Source organism: Anas acuta, chromosome 1 (genome assembly GCF_963932015.1).
Source record: "Anas acuta chromosome 1, bAnaAcu1.1, whole genome shotgun sequence".
Classification (NCBI taxonomy): domain Eukaryota; kingdom Metazoa; phylum Chordata; class Aves; order Anseriformes; family Anatidae; genus Anas; species Anas acuta.
Window position 1 is genome coordinate 93014962 of NC_088979.1, and position 16543 is coordinate 93031504.

Consider the following 16543-nt stretch of genomic DNA (forward strand, 5'->3'; position numbering starts at 1 on the left):
TCTGTCCCTCACATTCCCACCCCAAACTGGGAATGAATCTGAAGTTCAGCTCTAGGTGCTGAAATGTGCACCAGAGAGTTTATTTAGTCTTTTCTTTTTTCCTTTTTTTTTTTTTTTTATTTCAGATTTTCTTGTTCTGATATTCTGTTTTACCTAGGCTGGGAATTACCTGCCAAAAATACAGGGAAGAGGGGTGACAGTTTCCTCTCATATTGGAGAGTTTAGGAGGGATTCAGGCAAGCATCCAAACTTTCCCATGGGCCAGATCAGACCTTTGACATTTTTGAATTTCTTCCACTATTACTTGTGGACTCATAAAAACTCCACTGAACTTCATGGGAGTCTCAAGTCTGGACCTTTCCTGCTAACACATTGCTTGTGTTTTAATCTCAGCTATCATTTTAAACAGAAAAAAAATAAATAACAAAAATGAAAAATGCAAACAAAGAAGGAGTTTCCCATTCCTTTTAGCCAATTGTTTAGAAAACAGTGTGAATTGTTTTAAATTGATAGAGCAGTTCTGAATATGCTATTGGTGTTGAATATCCTGCTGACCAATATCGTATTAGTCTGAATACCTTATCTAACCACATACTTAATCAGGAAAGTTTCAATTTCTCTCTTAACAAAGTGGTCTCTTTTGCCTCCTTAGGGCTTTTAACATGAAATGCTCTTTCTCTCCCTAATTAAAAGTGATTGTCACTCCAGTGGGCTTCTCATAGACTGCCAAAATGCTGTCAGGGTTCAGTTTGTGACTCAAACAAATCCATGACTTTTCTTTTAGATCTAAAAGTCATCCTTTCTAATACTTGAAAAATAGTTACCTGTTAATATCTAGGCAATAGGATTTATCAATATAAATGTCTATCTCTCTTGATTTAAATGTCATTTTTGCATGAGAGAACCTTTACTAATGAACGTCATCCACACTTGTGAGAGGTAATATTTGTAAATGTGTTCTTTATTTTTTTTTTTTTTTTGTCAGACCAGTACACCTTAATGGTATATCCATAGATAAAGTCTTAATTCTCCTGGATTTTATTGAGAAAATCAGGTGCCAGGACTGCATTTCATGATGAAAGAATGTTACACAGTGTCAAAAGTAAAATAATCTGCCCTACACTCATCTTGTTTCATATTAATAGAAAAAATGTCATGTATTCTGTTTTATTGTTAATATCTATGATAATTATTGTTACTAGCTTTTCACTAATGTCCTTCTTTCACCAATTCTACTTAATGATTTGGAGTTGAAATGCCTGTGAGATTGATAGGGCCTAGACACTTTCACGAGTGCTGGAGCAGCAGCACATAGCGGGCGTGTGATTTGTCCAAACCCACATAATCTTGTGACAAGCCCAGCCACAGTTTCTCATGCCTTTTTTTTTTTTTTTTTTTTTTTTTTAACAGCCTGTCCTCTGGCTTTTAAGCAGAGAAAATCTAGAAGCCTCTTCAGCTATTGGCATGGAGGTAACCCAGGAATTATGGACTGGACAAAGAACTTCATTTATTTATTTATTTGTTGTAATGCAGGAGAGCCATGATAATTCCTCTTTTTCTGTTCTGAAACAAACAAACAAACAAAAAGACCCAGAAACTTGAAACTTCTATGAAATTCCAAGCACTACACAGTATTTGCCCATTGCTAAAAGAAATGGAGGCATGCTGATGAATGAGATGTAAGTGGGTCGCTGGTCCAGTGTTTAGCTACTGTGAAACTTTTTCCTTCCCCATGGGATGGGGCTCACCCTAGTAATTGTGCACCACTGAAGTGGTCCAGTCCCAAGCAAGAAGGCACATGTGCTAACATTAAGGGACTGTGAGTTATCGTAGGCTGTTGTGAGAGAAATGCATTTGCATAGGTCCACTGCTTTGAAAGAAATAGAGGAAAATAGCTGGCTATGTTTTTTCCATTTTCCAAACGTGAAAAATTGGTCTTCTTGATCATTCATTTCAGACCTGCATTTTGAAAACTGTGTCTGAGGAGATGGAGAATGACATGAACACTTTTTCCTTTCCACGGGTGACTTCTTAACAAGAAGCAGTGCTCCAAGGCCTGGTCTTCATCTGAAAAAAACTCCTGGAAGCTTCCTTCTTCCTCGTGAGGGAAAGCTGCAGGGAGGAGTCTGCAAGGCAGGTTCTGTCCCCACACAGGGGACAGTTTTGGGGCCAGCTGCTATGGCAGAGCAAGCAGCTGAGTGGACAGCTGCTGGGCCATGTGAGCTGGGGCTGCTGGCAGAGGAGGACATCCAGTGTCACCGTGAGGGTTGGTGGCACAGCCGGAGAGGCTCCAGTTACCAAGTGGCTGCCCCTTCCTCTGCTCCTTTCCTAGGCTGTAATCTTGTAGCAAAGAGGTTTAAACTGAAGACTTTTGGATGCACGGGCGGGGTGTAAAGAATCAGCAGAAGATGGGTTTATTGGGCAGTGGTTTAAACGTTGGTCCCTGACCACAACAAGGCAGAGCAGCTGTGTAAGAGGTGCTCCACCACAGAACCATAATCATGGAACGATCTGGGTTGGAAAAGACCTTCACGATCACCAAGTCCAACCATCATCCTGACCCACTGAGTCCTGCCACTAAACCACATTCGCGTCTCATATCTTTTTGGGTGGCTACCTGCTTGCATCAGCATGAGAGTGACAGCACGGGACTCTGCATTTGAAGGTGATGGATGAAAGCCACTGCCCCTCTCCATTGTGTCACCCACATTGATGGAAGTGATGGGTGATGTGCTTTCACAGGCCTGTTTGTGGTCACTGTGTATTGCTAAGGGTGTCTGTGGATGCAGCAGAGCTGCATGGTGGCAGCAGACCTGGCAGCTCACTGACAGCTCTGCCTCCTGTCCCACTGTGCCTTCCCTGTCCCAGGGGAGGGACAACTCTGTCCTTGTTTCCCCAGGGCATATGGGAGCCCCCTCTGCTCCCAGACAGGGGGCTGAGCACAGCATTACCCCACCACACCACAAACCCGGTAGCACTGGCACAACATGGAGACAAAACCAATGCCAGCCATGGTTTGTTTTGGGGACCAACTTGTTTCAGGGCTGTCTTACTGCAAGATTTACGTTCTCTGAAGAGTTAAGTACATTAGTGCGGGTAATCTCACTCCATTACCTTCTATAAAACAGAATCTGTGATTTCCTCCCTGGTGAGCATTTACCATAGCGAAATAGGCTACTATTTTCATATTTAACTCATTGGTAAGTCATAAAAACAGCTCAAGTTGTCTGCCCCAAAGAGCAGGACCTGCTGGATGGGACAGTGGCTCCAGGCTTTTATGAGGCTTGGCAGTGTCAGCATGGCATGGGGCACTCGGCATCACCTCTTGCAACCCTCACATCCCCATCGCATCCCCCTCCTCTGCTTTGAAATCAACAAAATTCAGAAATTTACAAGGCTTTTTAAAATCTGAGATGAAGCAATTAAATCTCCAGACTGGAGGATGTGAACCTTTAAAGGCCCTTTGCAGAATATCAAAAGAAAGAGAGGATTATATTTAGCAGGTGTGACAGCCCACGCAGGACATTTCATTGAGAAAGGGCCTGACATGAACCAGGAACCAATACTTAAATTAATACAAAACATCTTGGGGAAAGGAAAGGTGTTTTTTTTTTTTCTTTTCTTTTTTTAAGCATTAGGAAATCATAATGCTTTCTGGCTTCTTCAAAAGCAAAAGGTCCAAATATGCAGGAGTCATCTGGCATGTAAAATAAAACGAGGGGGAGAGGTGTAAAGAGAGGGGGGTACCTAAAAATGCTTGGGACAAGCTTGAGAGGCAAGTGTTGGGGGCAGGGGGGGCATGGCTTCATGGCTGGCTGAGAAGCCTGGCTCTGTTTTTTTCCTCCCTGGCCCCACTGGAGGATTTGCATTGCTCAAGGGCAGGATGCTCAGGGCAGGGATGTGTGAGACCTCCCCAGGGCCACAGCAGCCAGGTCCTTACTGCTCCTGCAGCAGTATCCTCTGTCCTGCCACCTCTCTGTGTTTTTTCCCTGACTGGCTGAAGGCACAGCCCTTCATTACAGGGATGCTTTATTCTGATCTCTCTGTTTCTATTTATATAATAACCTAGCAAGCCTCTAAGTGGAAAACTCGACTTGGTAGTTTTGTGGGGAGGTGTCTGTGAGCTTCTTGCTTCATTCACCAGCTCATGTTCCTAATTTTAACCAAACTGCTCCGTTTTGATTTTCCTAAGCTGTGGACTTAATGCCTGAGAGCTCGGGATGTTTTCACGCCCACTCTCTCAGGCCACAGGAGCAAGGCCATTTATCTATAGTGGGGGCAGGTGAGGAGGAAAGTGAGATGCTCCCCATCCCTGCACCCTGACCTGCAGGGAAGAGACTACACGGGCTCACCGGGAGATTGCCATAGGTGGGTGCTGCTCCAGCAGGTCCCACTTTTGGGGCATTTTGGCTCTTTGCTTTGTTTACCTTAGCTGGACATGGACTGGATTGTTGCTCAGGACCTTTGGGTCATATCCTTAGACCCAAAGGCAGTACAGTCCAAAGCCACCGTGCTCCCAGGGCAGTTCTCGGAGGGAGGGGAGCATGTGGTCTGCTGGAATCGGCACACTATCTGGTACCCTTTGGCATCGAGAGAGTTAAAGGTCCTCGGCACCCACCAGCCCTGGTCTAGGCAGTGTCTAAAATCAGTCCTAGACCCGCTTTATTTTTTCCTTAAAAACAGGAAATGGAGCCCTGAAGGCTTTTCGACTGGAGAGAGAGTGAGGAGGGGGTATGCTCACTCTGCCCATATCCAGCCCTGAGCCTGACCCAGACTTGGGGGTCTCTGTGTGTGTTTTTTTATTTCTTCTCCTTTTTTTTTTTCTATTATTTTGGCAGACTTTTTGGAATGTCTGGGAGCTAAGGGCTTTGCTTCATGGAGCAGAATTCTGAAGCAAGAAAAAGAGAAAGTTATAGACTAAACCACAGAAATGTAAACATGTCTGCAGCTAAAATAACTCCACTTTCATTGAAAACACTCCTCGCTCACAATCAGACTTCTGTGTGCTATGCTCAATAAAACTGCATGCTAATAGCAACCAATTAATACATTATGTAGTTCTGCTTTAAAAACTGAGACGCTTTTAATTTTTTTTTATTTATTTTTATATCTTTTTTTTTCCTTTTTTTTTTTTTTTTTTTTTTTTAATTAAGGGAGTACTCGGGTTCTCTGCATTGTACGCCGGCTCTCGGCGCTGACCGCTGGCTGAGAAGCGCCGGGGTGACCGGGCGGAGGGTGATGCCCGGAGGCTCGGCGGGGGTCGAGGCGTGCCCGGGGGAGGCCGGGGCAGCGCGGCGGAGGGCAGGAGCGGCGCCCCGGTAAGGAGCCCCGGGGCGGCGGGAGGGCAGGACGGGTCGGGACTGGACGGGACGGGATGGATGGGAAGGGTTGGGATGGGATGGGATGGGATGGGACAGGACGGGACGGGATGGAGCGCACCGCCGCGGTCCTGCCTCCTGCCGCCGGGCTTCCCGTTGGCGTGTGCGGTGCGTGTGTTGCGTGAGTGTGCGCTGTGTGTGCTGTGCGTGTGCCAGGTGAGCGCCCTGCCAGGGCCCAAGGCTGCTCCCCGCTCCGGATGCGGCCCCTTTCCATCCATCCCCTCTCCAGAGCCCGGCTTGCGGCGCTGCCCGCACCGTGCTCTTGTCCTTCAATTTCCCCGCTCCCTCTTTATTTCTCTGCACCCCGGAGCCATCTGGGCAGAGGCCAGGCGTGGGCTTCACGTCGGGTCCCCCCACGACCCGCACTCTTTTTCTACCCTTTCCAAACGACCCCGGGAGGAGCAAGCTGCCGCGCCGAGCCCCTCTCGCCCCGTTCCCTCCCCTCGCCGGTCCCGCTCACCTCCAGCTCCGCCCGGCCCCTGCCGCCCCCCCCCCGTGCGGAGCGGGGGGCGCCTGGGGGAGGGCTCGGGGGGCTGCGGAGGGAGGGAGAGGGGGGTCCCCGCCGCCTCCTCCCGCAGCCCGGGGGGTGCGGGTGCCCGGCGGGCAGCTCGGGGCCGCCCCGACGGCGGCGGGGGAGCCGGGGAGCGGCGGGGAGCAGCGGCTGCCCCGCTCGGCGATTGGAGAAACCAAGAGGCGCACCGAGCCCTCGGCCAGCGCTATGGGCTGAGCCCGGCCCGACTCCAGTGACTCACTGCTCTCCGCAGCTCCGCCAGCCCCAAGCTCGCTCACTCCCTCCTCGCTCACGCTGCCGCCGGCCGCTGCCTTCCTCCCCCCTCCCCTCCTCCTCCTCCTCTTCACCCCCCGGCCGCCCCGTCCGGGCCCCGTCCCCTCCCGCCCCATCCCCGCCCGTCCCCCGACCCCTGCCCGGCCCGGTAAGTCCTTGCCCCCGGCCGCTCGGACGTGCCCCGACGGTGGGGGGCCGCAACGGGGCGGGAATGGGGTCGGGGGATGAGGGGGGAGAGGGGCAGATGGGCACGGGGGGCAGCGAGGGGCGGAGGGGGGCGAGGGGCTGCGGCACCCCGAGGCCGGGGGTCGGGGCGGTAGCGGGAGCCGAGCATCCTCCCGCGGCCGCCGGTTGCGCAAACTTGCCCTTCCCTTCGCCGCCGGCTTTATTTTAGAGCGGTGACACTTTCGTTTTAAGGCGTTTGCCTGCTGTCTCGTCGGGCGTCAGGCTATGAAATACCCCTCCACACTTTTTTTTTTTTTCTCTGTTTTTTTTTTTTTTTTTTTTTTTTTTTTCCTGGTTTGTTATAGCGGCGTCGGTGCCTTTCTAATTTTTTCGGCAATTCGTCATTCAATTAACTAATACCTAGACTGTCTTTTCTAAAAGCTGGCTGGTTCTTGGATGTAGGAGAACCTTCAGTTACCTGAGTTGGTCCGATGAAGGTTGGACGTGGTTGTGGTACTTTTTAGAGTAAGCGCTTCCATACAATAAGCAGAGCTCTATTTTGGTGACCAGATGACTTTCCTGTAGACTTTGGAGTGTGCATAATCTTATTTGCAAAAGCTGAAGTTGCAAGTTCTGGCTAACATAAACTTCCATTCATTGCTGCCTTTACAGAGAACCCGCAGTATAAATAAACACTATTTTATTTTTTATTTTTAATTATTTGTATTCAAAATGTCATTCTCCGAATTAACACTCTCTGCTTCAGCTCTAAAGTAATACATTGGAAATCACATTCTACCCATGTAATTTTGAGTCCATTAGGAAAACCAGGATAGGTCTCTGAACTGCACATGGAGAAATGTCACATTCCTTTAGTTTAACCCTTTAACCACTTCCCTGGTTTCATTGAAACAAGTGGGGCAGACAAAGACAGCTTCTCAATAAGGCATGAAAGGTAACCTTTCATCAGGATATATGCATCAGGTGTGTGATTTCAAACACACCTGAGTGATATGGAAAGCAAGCAAGAAAAGGGTCCTTAGACATTGTTTGACAACTTCCTAATTAAATGGAAATAAACAAAGGCTAAACAAACTAAGCCATACTCACGTGGGACGACTGTATTTTGATATTGATTATCTTACCTATTTTTAAAGGACATTAAAAAAAGTGTGTATTGAAAGAGTAATGTTAGCTCTTTCTTTTGTACATATATGTAGGCAAACAATGGATAGCATGCTGTGCAGTTCTTTGAAAAACTTTGCAAGAAAAAAAAAATCACTACCTCCAAAACCATTTCAGGATTTAGAGCTTTGAATAGCATCTGTCCCCACCTCCCACAATTGAGTCCCCAAAGTTAAACAAATCCTATAGCATGGGTAGAGTTACATGTTGCAGGAATTTTATAAATGATCTGTCAGTATGAGTCCGAGATGTGATTAGTCAGACTTTTTGCTCCTGAGGTGTTTTGCTTATAATTTATGTAGATTTGATTCCTAAAGATATATACTAATAGACATCTATTAGGCTTATTTTTCTTCCAATGGTTTATAAGCAGCACGAACCATGGGGCTTCTCTCTCTCTCTCTCTCTCTTTTTTTTTTTTTTTTTTTTTTAAACTGTTTGAGCTCTTTGTCAGATGCCAATGCAATTGGGGCATATGAGTCCATTGAGCAGTTTTAGTGATATGAGCTATGAGCTTAAAACACAGATTGTTACAAATTCACAAGTACAGTCTCTGATTGCAAGTACAATCATTTGTATGTTAACAGGCTAGCCCTTTTCTGTTTGAAATTGCAGTTTGAATGCACAGTTGCTAGTGTTCGTTTTATGATTACACCCCCCAAAAAAACAGTACTTTCGCCTTTGCAATGTGGATGTGTCTGTCCTACCTGCTCTTCTGGGGGAAGTTTATTTTCTGTGCATGCATGGAGTTGTGTAAACAAACACAAAATCCCCTGATGGTTGTTTGTAGTCCAGTTGGTTTGAACAACATCACATGAACAAAATACCTGGCTACTGATGAGGCAAATCCTCTCCCCTTGCACCCTCTACAGAACACCAGTGCTTTTCTAGCCAAGTTTGAGGCTAATTGCATTGGTTCTCCTTCTGCAGAGCAGTTCATTTTGACTGCTTAATTGAGATCCGCATATGCAACAGTTTCTCCTCTTCATTATATGTCCTCCGCAGAGGTTCAAAAACACATGAAAAGCTTTTGCAGTGCTATTGGCATCTGGTAGCTCTGAAAAGTTATGTTACATTTCCTTCCTTTCCTTGCCTCTGCATTACTAAACACTTGAGTTATTAGCAGGTAACAGCAAACTCATTTAAAACGCTTGAGTAGAAGTGAACCCTTTCCCTTGAAATACCTATTGGCTTTCTCTCTTTCTCTCTTTCTCTTCTCCATTTCTCCCTTTCTCCCTTTCTTCTTTTCTTTTCCCTTTCTCCCTTTCTCCCTTTCTTTCCTCTCCTTCTTTCCTCTCCTTCTTTCCTCTCCTTCTTTCCTCTCCTTCTTTCCTCTCCTTTCTTCTTTTTCATTATCATGAACCTTGTCATTTTCTTTTAAGTGAATATGTTACTTCTGGGGGAAAAGACAGCTGTAAGGTCAACAGTATTTCTGTTAATCATGCAAGCAGTTTTGTAAAAGTGTCTGGCCTGAACTCTAGGTGGTAGTTGCTGACATGGGGGTATGGTCAGAGAGGGCCCTTTGGGCCTGATCTATACCAGCTATGGGCTCTGGTGCAGGCTTGGGCTTGAACATCTGGTGCTGCATATTGTGTTGTCCTGTTGCACAGCGAAGGTAGGCCAGGGATTAGTTTATGCACTTTTCCCACACAGTTTATTTTAAATGCTTTTGTTAAAAAGAGAAAAAAAAAGTTTTTGTTCGTAAGATATTTTCAGTCTGTATTGCAATGGTGTTTGCCTTGGGTTGCAAGAATTACCTTGTGTGCAATAATACCACGCTGGTTTTCATTGTGCCCACAACAGGCCACTTTCATAGCCACTAGAGTATTTTTGATTTCCCAGTGTGTCTCTGGTCATGCGCTTTTAGTCAAGCAAGTTTCCCTGTAAAGTTGAGCATCACTTTATCTTTCACCCGAGCTGAAGACTTGAGCCACAAGAATTTGTGTTACTTTGGCATTTCGAATGTAATGAAATAAACAGAGAAGATCTAATATATTTCCTTCACAGTGTTGTTAACTAGTGTAGGTAGAAAACTGGCAGTCTTAAATTACTTAGCTAAATTTAAATGTCAGTAAAAAGTAGGCAAAAGAAAAAAAAAAATTAAAGGGTATATCTAAATATGGAGTTGCGGACATATCTGTTATATTTAAACTCCATTTTAACCTCTTCTATTTATATGTAGTGGTATGTGTATAATCTGGAGGGCTTGATTGAATATGAGAAACAGCAATTTCACAATGAAATGCAAAGAGTTTGTTATGCTGTAGACATAGTGCATGTACTTGTTAATCGGTGTATGTACAAAAACTAAAATGTATGCAGTGAGACGTTTTTATGTTGTTTAAGAGCTAAAATGATATTTGATCTAGAGAAAACATGCCATTTGCACAGTCTGCTTCCCGCACTTCTGTTGTAAGCGTATCTCCTATTAACCTCGGTGGCACTTTTTCTTTGACTGCATGTGAGACTGTGGTGTAGCGTTCATTTTCATGAGCTTACCTTTTCTGTGGCACATTCTGAAACACCGCTTTTTAATTTGGAAAGCTCTCATGGGAAGTGGATTGTTCTTGCATGCTGCTTGCATCAGATGAAATCCCTCCTTGGCACAACTTCATTCCAATGAGAAAAACTTATTCCAGGAACAAAATAGATAGTTATTTTTTGTTTGATAAAGCATCATATAAATATTAATTTGTCTGCCCAAAGAGAAAACAATAAACATATGTTTTCATTTTAGCTGGAGATACAACACACTTTGATAGACAGGGGTTCGAGAGGAAGGGCCTCAGCTTGCAGCCACACAAGCTGTTCAGCTGAACTCCGTGTGACCACTTGTGTCTGGGAGCTTGCTTTCGTGCACAACGGGTCGGAAAGCCAGGGCTTGCTGTTGAATTGAGATCTTTTGTTTTGATTTGTTCTAATGCGCATGCTAAGTGATACGATATCCAGGTGCTTATTAAAATGCCTTGACAGTAGCATTGGTTTGAGCCTTCTCACTATCTGCTAGGCAATGCTGTGCTGCTGCTGATCCTTCCAGCAGAGAGAAGCCCGCAGACGGCCCGTTTGCTCAGATGCTGTGTAATATTGGTAGAGCATTGAAAAGCAGCTGCCCCTTTCAAAACGTTGCTCATGCAAATGAATCTTGACTTCTGTTGTGTTTCAGGTCTTCTGAATTTGTCAGGTAGTCTGTGGCTTTGAACTACACATACCTAATTAGCTGCTGACTTAAAAAAAGGGTTGGCTTGTAGGAAATGATCAGCACCGGCAGACTTGCAGTACTGCATTGGGCAAGTTAAGCAAATACGAGCTCAAATGTGGTTTCAATCAGCGTAGTTTAGACACCCAAGTTTTCGAGTTTCTGCAGGAGGTCTGTAATGAAACAGGCTTGTTTTCTTTTCACCTCACAAAGAAACAGGAACAGGACTATTGGACTTTGCCCTGGCTGAAGAGCCAGCCACTGCTTGAGAGCAACTCTTGGAGCCAGACTGGATGGGGCAACACAAAGGTCTCGGGGTGCATCACTACCAAATCAGGGAATGCTGTTGGTGGCTAACACACACCTTCATCTCCAGTGAGGAGGTCAGGGCTGTCCCTGCAGCACATGGGCTGCTAGCTGGGATGCAGCTGGGTGGTAGCAGCAGCCCTGAATTAAGGCTGTGCAGGTGCAAGAGGGTCAGGAGAAGATGCTCTTCTCAGTTAACCTCCTCTCATCCCAAATACACTGCCTGCTGAGCAAGCTTCTTGTATTTCCACTGGCTGCTACAAGTAGTCTGCAAGGGTCTATTTTTTGCTAACACTGGGCTGCTAGTAAATATGCATCAGAATGTTTCTTTTTAATTTTTCTACTGCTGAGAGTGGTGGGCTAGGACTAGCAAGCAGCTTGCAATATCCAGCAAAATATTTTTCAAAATCTGATTGATTTCTTCTAATTTGTAAGTCATGTAGATTTACTAGTTTGAGCTTTTCATAATGCATTCTGACTTTGCATTGAGTTTATTACTTAGTTTTCAGCTTACTAAGTGTGGATGTATGCAGTATGTTTGATCTGATTTGTCGGAAGCACACTTTTCCAAGAAGTCACATATGTGTTTTGACATTTAATAGATGTACTGTATGCAGTTAGCATGTGATTTGTGTTAGTATATTTGAGTGCATGTGTAAAAATAATACAGGTTTACTGAGCTGCACAAAGTATCCTTGCAAATTGCTGTTATGTAATGACAGCATAAAAACCAAACAAACATGGCAATGGAAGAAAATGTACTTTAGACAAATCACATTTTTATCATTGATTATATTTTTATTTTCTGTGTAATTAAAACAATTAAAAGGTCTTTAAAAAGAAAAAAGCTTAGTAGCTATACAGAAGGGAAGTCTGAAGCAAAATTCAGTTTTCTAAGAAGTCTTTGTCAGTTCTGAATGAACTCTGTAATAAATTTTAAACCTGGTGTTTTAAAGTTCTGTTTATAAAATGGACTGTTCTCTATAGAGTTCACAAATTATACAGAAAAGATTTATAGTATAACTACAAAAGTAACTTTAATACATTGCATAGCAACTTGTGCTGAGACTAAACTGCAAATGTTGCTTGGAAAAGAAGCTGATTTGCAGGACCCTTGTGAAGCAGGTATGGTAAAAGTTACCAATCATTTCTCCAAAGAACTACTGTAGCACTGATTTTTCTGACTGTAGTTGGCTCTTCAAAGGTTTACAGAGTTTTAGACACAGGTCTGTGCCTGTGGCATTAAAAGCAGGTTTGAAGAAGAAAAAAAAAAAAAAGAATTTGAAATCAAATGAAGACTGGTAGGCATTTTGTGCCTTTTCCCTAGTTTCTTTATATTTGCTTAGAATGTGAAACTGGGAACTCAGATCAGTACTTTTCATTCCTTTGCTGTGTTTATAAGTTCTCTGGTATTTTTATGAATTTATAGCAAACAGTCTGTAACATGCTCTGTATCTCTAGCGATCAGGACAAGCCAAATCATCTGTCACCAATATGTATGTCAACATCCTGAAACCACAAAGAGCACCTCTTAGTAGGCACAACCAAGGTTTCATGTCAGCAAAGCAATTCATCATGCTCTTGAAATGAAGAGTGCAGAGAAATCTGAGATTTGGGTTCTTCCACCTTCTATGCAGAGTAGTCAGATGTGCTGTAGTGAACCAGAAGAAACTTCTTTGCAAGTACAGGATTCACCTCACCTAGCTGTAGCCATCTAAAAACCTAGCAACTAGTGAACGGTAATTGTGTCAGCTCCCTTCCTGGCCAGTCTTGCCAATCTGAGACAATCATGACCATCTGGGAAAGTCCCTGGGAAGGCAGCCTCTGTCCATCAATGGAGGTGGGACTGCTGGTCACAGGACTAGGTGTCTTGGCCATCAGCTGTCTGCAGTTAACTGCAATGAGTTCTGCATCTGGGGACCGAGCCAGGCCCCAGCAGCTGATCTTAGGGAGACAGAATGAAAAGCATAAATAAAAGTACAGCAGAGAGACCAAATGAATGTTTTACAGTCTGACTGGGAATTAATCTTATTGCTATTTATTATTTTCATTTTAAAGTTGACCCAGTACATAATAGTTTCATTTTTACTGTCACACACCTTTTACTGTCCAGTTTTATCACCAATGATAGAAGCATTAGAAATAGCACTGGAAAGACCTTTTGTGCTTTCTGCATGGCTATCTCTTTTAACTCCATTAGAAAAAATAGAAAAAATGAAAACATTAACTGTATTTTTTTTATATAATTACAGTAAGTTAGGAACGAATAAACCCTGTTGTCTTTCTATTAAGTGTCCATTATGATCATGAAGGCAAGCGAAGGAAAGGTGATAGAGCCATACAGATGATACACAGGGGGTACAAGGCTGAAATCTCCCAGAGTCCACCTTTGGCCTTGGCTGCAGGAGCGTAGAGCAGAGATGCTGCAGGGTCAGGTTTGTTGCCGGGTGTGGGGACAGAGGGAAGGGGACTTCTCCTCTCCCCTCTCCTTTGGTTATCAACACCCCCTGTGATGAGCCGTGTGTGGCATGGGACAGGGAAAATGATGGATCGTGGTTCTGCCCCTGCAGCTGCCCTCAGATGCACATCCCGCCCTCGCTCCTGCACCTCATGCGCAGTTCACAAGTCCCTGTGGGTTTTGGTCCAGTGTAGGATTTATATAACTCCTCACTTGCTGTGTTGGTTCTGCAGGGCTAAAGAGGAGTGAGAAGTAGTAAAAATCTATTTTGGTCACCAAAGTAAGCAGACATGAGTCAGAATGCTCACTGGGAACAGATCTGCTGGATGAAAAGGTGCCATTTTTACATAGTCACTTCTCTGACCATGCCCTTTAAACTCTTACAAAAATAGAGTACTTTCTCTGGCACTTCTCTTGGAAAGCAGAAATGTGTGTTTGCTGCACTTCAGTCCTCGCTTCAAAACCGGACAAATTGTGTGCAAGTTTTGTAATGCATATGTAACATATGTTTAACACAAGGGAAAATAGAAAGAAAGCATTTGGATTTCATGGGGAGGGGATTTGGGTTTGGATAGTTTAAACATTTGTAGTGGAAAAGTGTGATTCCCAGTTCCTGTCTGAATGGTTGGATGAATTCTGGCGAGCTTTCTGCCCTGATTTCTGGCATCCTCACTCCTCTGCAGAAGTACACTTCTGATCAGTAAACTTGTGCAGAGCACAGTGAGAATCCTTTTGACCATCGACTCTGGGTTCCTCTTGGACCATGCAAAGCGAGTGGTCTGAGCTAAAAATGAGCCTGAAACCACATTGACGTAAGCCGTCAGTGTTTATGGACCTGCAAGGAAACAAATCATCACTGGCAACCAGGATCCTGAAGAGGTACTGTTGATGTGCATGTGGGATGATGATAATATCCTCGTGCCAGCAGGCTCACGGTGAAGTTAATTGACCTTGGCTCTTCTGTGTCAGCTGTGGACCTGCCCCAGGGAGGCTGTAGTGGACATTGACTCTTCCGTATTTATTGCATTGTTCAGTGGGTAGTCAGGGGAAGGATTAGTGAGGCAAAGGACTTCACAAAAAGTCACTCACAGCTAAGTAGGTAATGCTGAATTTTTAAACTCCTGTCTCATAGCCCGGCTGGTCCAACAAAACTGAGCATGAGTAGTGTATTCACCACATCTGCAAGTTTGTCAGTCCTGTTGTTCTCCTCTGGACCAGTTACTCTCTTGAGGGGGGGAAAAAAAAAAAAAAGCGTGTTTAACATATTTACCATTTTCAGTTGACTTTACATGGAAAAAACAAACACACAAACAAAAAACACACCAATCCACACATGCCTCCTCCTCCTCCATTCCAGAATAACCCATGAAAGAGTTTGAAAACTCTGAATTGTTGTTCAGTGGACGAAATCTCAACCTTGACTTTAACACAGGAAACAGGCACTGCTTTTCCTATTGGTAGAATTTCCCTTGAATGAACTCAGAGCGTTTTCACTTTCTCTGCGTGGATTCATCTTTCCTGTATGAGGAGACTTGGGTCATACACCTGCTTACCTCCTGCTCAGTCTCTGGCCTCCTTCCAGTTCCTTGGCAGCAAGGATTCAGGGAAGATTTGCTGTCAAGGTCTCCTAATTTAATTCCTCACAGGACCCAGTAGCTTCCTATCACAGGGGAATCCTATTTTTTTCTGTTCTAAATTTGAAAGGTGTTTTGGATATGATGACATTTACAGCCAAAGCGCATCACCTTTCATGCATCAGCTCCTTTTCTTAGTGAGACAGATCATGTCAGCAAGCAAGAAGAGGGAGGAAAACCACCACAGGCTTGGGACATGCAAGACTGTCACTAGTCTGATACGGTAAATAGACATGAAGCCATGTCTCTTCTCAGCCCTGCTCACATTGTCTGGTATGGAGCTGAAGTTACCATGGGGAAACTTTAACCATAATTTTTGACTGGAGCTGGTACTGGTTAGAAGTTTTCCATGATCAGGCAGCCAGCACGCTGGCTCTCAGCATCACGGTAACAGTTTTAAAAGATGAACTCACACAGGGAAGAAGCAGCACCTCAGTGCCCAGGATCCCTCTGTTTTGAACACAAGGTTACTGCAGAGTGGTTCAGCTGGTGATGCGCTAGGATTAGCTATGCCACACCTGAGAGTTTTTTTGCTGCTTCAAACCTAAAGTTATTAAAACTTTACCCCCATCTTTTTGTGTGTATGTGCCTGGCTGTAATTTGCCTGGAGGAATGAAGAACTTGGCTTTTAGGTAAACATAATGTTACTGTTGTACTGTTATAATTACAAGCATTTTAAATTAGGTATTGACAGCCGTTGAGAGCCGGTTCTCAACTATGCCTGCTGGCAGGCAATGCAATGTCTACCAGCTCCTAAGGGGAGCCTTATTGCAGGCTGTGAGAGTAACTCATTAACCAGTTAGTCTATGGCGGTGTTACTCAACATATGGTCTGCGGGCTGCTGGTGGTCTGGAAGACATTAGAAAGTGGTCTGAGAAATGATTGCACGAGAAAGGCAGAAATAGCCCCACATAGACAGATTCATGTTCTCTCACCACTGGCAGGTATGTGCCTGTGCCAGCAAGCTGCCCTGTGTCAGCGGGTTGTGCTGAGATATAATTGCCTTAGCCCCCCGGTGTGAGCCTAGACGTGTGGACCTTCAGTAATGGCACAAGAGGGGAGGGACCCTTTGCTTGATCAAATCAGTGTGGAGCAAGTCTTCCTCCTTAAAGTGGATGAATGCTTTGCCTCTTCTTTCTGGTGTTTTTGAAGCACGGGATGGGCTAAGGGATGCTGCCTCTACATCCATGTTGCTAGCAGTAATGAATGCTACAGGGAAATGGACGGCGGCAAGCCCATTTCCTTCACAGTGGGAGGAAAGTAGTAATTCAGGAGACCATTAAACTTTAGAAATACCTCTACGAGGTCCCTACAAAGATACACTCCATTTAGATTAAAGTCCCATAGGGCCAATTACCTTGGAAGAACATAAGAACTTAAACAAAAGCTGAGTTAGGTATGCTGCCCACCAATGGGTTTGAACAAAAATGGATGCAG

At 44.7% G+C, this 16543-nt stretch overlaps 1 protein-coding gene across 5 annotated transcripts in view; it reads left to right on the top strand.

Annotated features, from left to right (window-relative positions):
* Positions 1-4996: 4996 nt before the first annotated feature.
* The window catches only part of ERG (ETS transcription factor ERG), a 149147-nt gene continuing 137600 nt past the window's right edge, over positions 4997-16543 (top strand). Inside the window, exon 1 of one of the 5 annotated variants that reach the window (XM_068688074.1) lies at positions 4997-5318. The gene's annotated coding sequence lies outside the window, so the exon portion shown is untranslated. Of the gene's footprint in view, positions 5319-5882; positions 6311-16543 lie in introns of those variants that run through there. The other 4 variants (XM_068688066.1, XM_068688046.1, XM_068688020.1 and 1 more) reach the window with 4 other exon arrangements.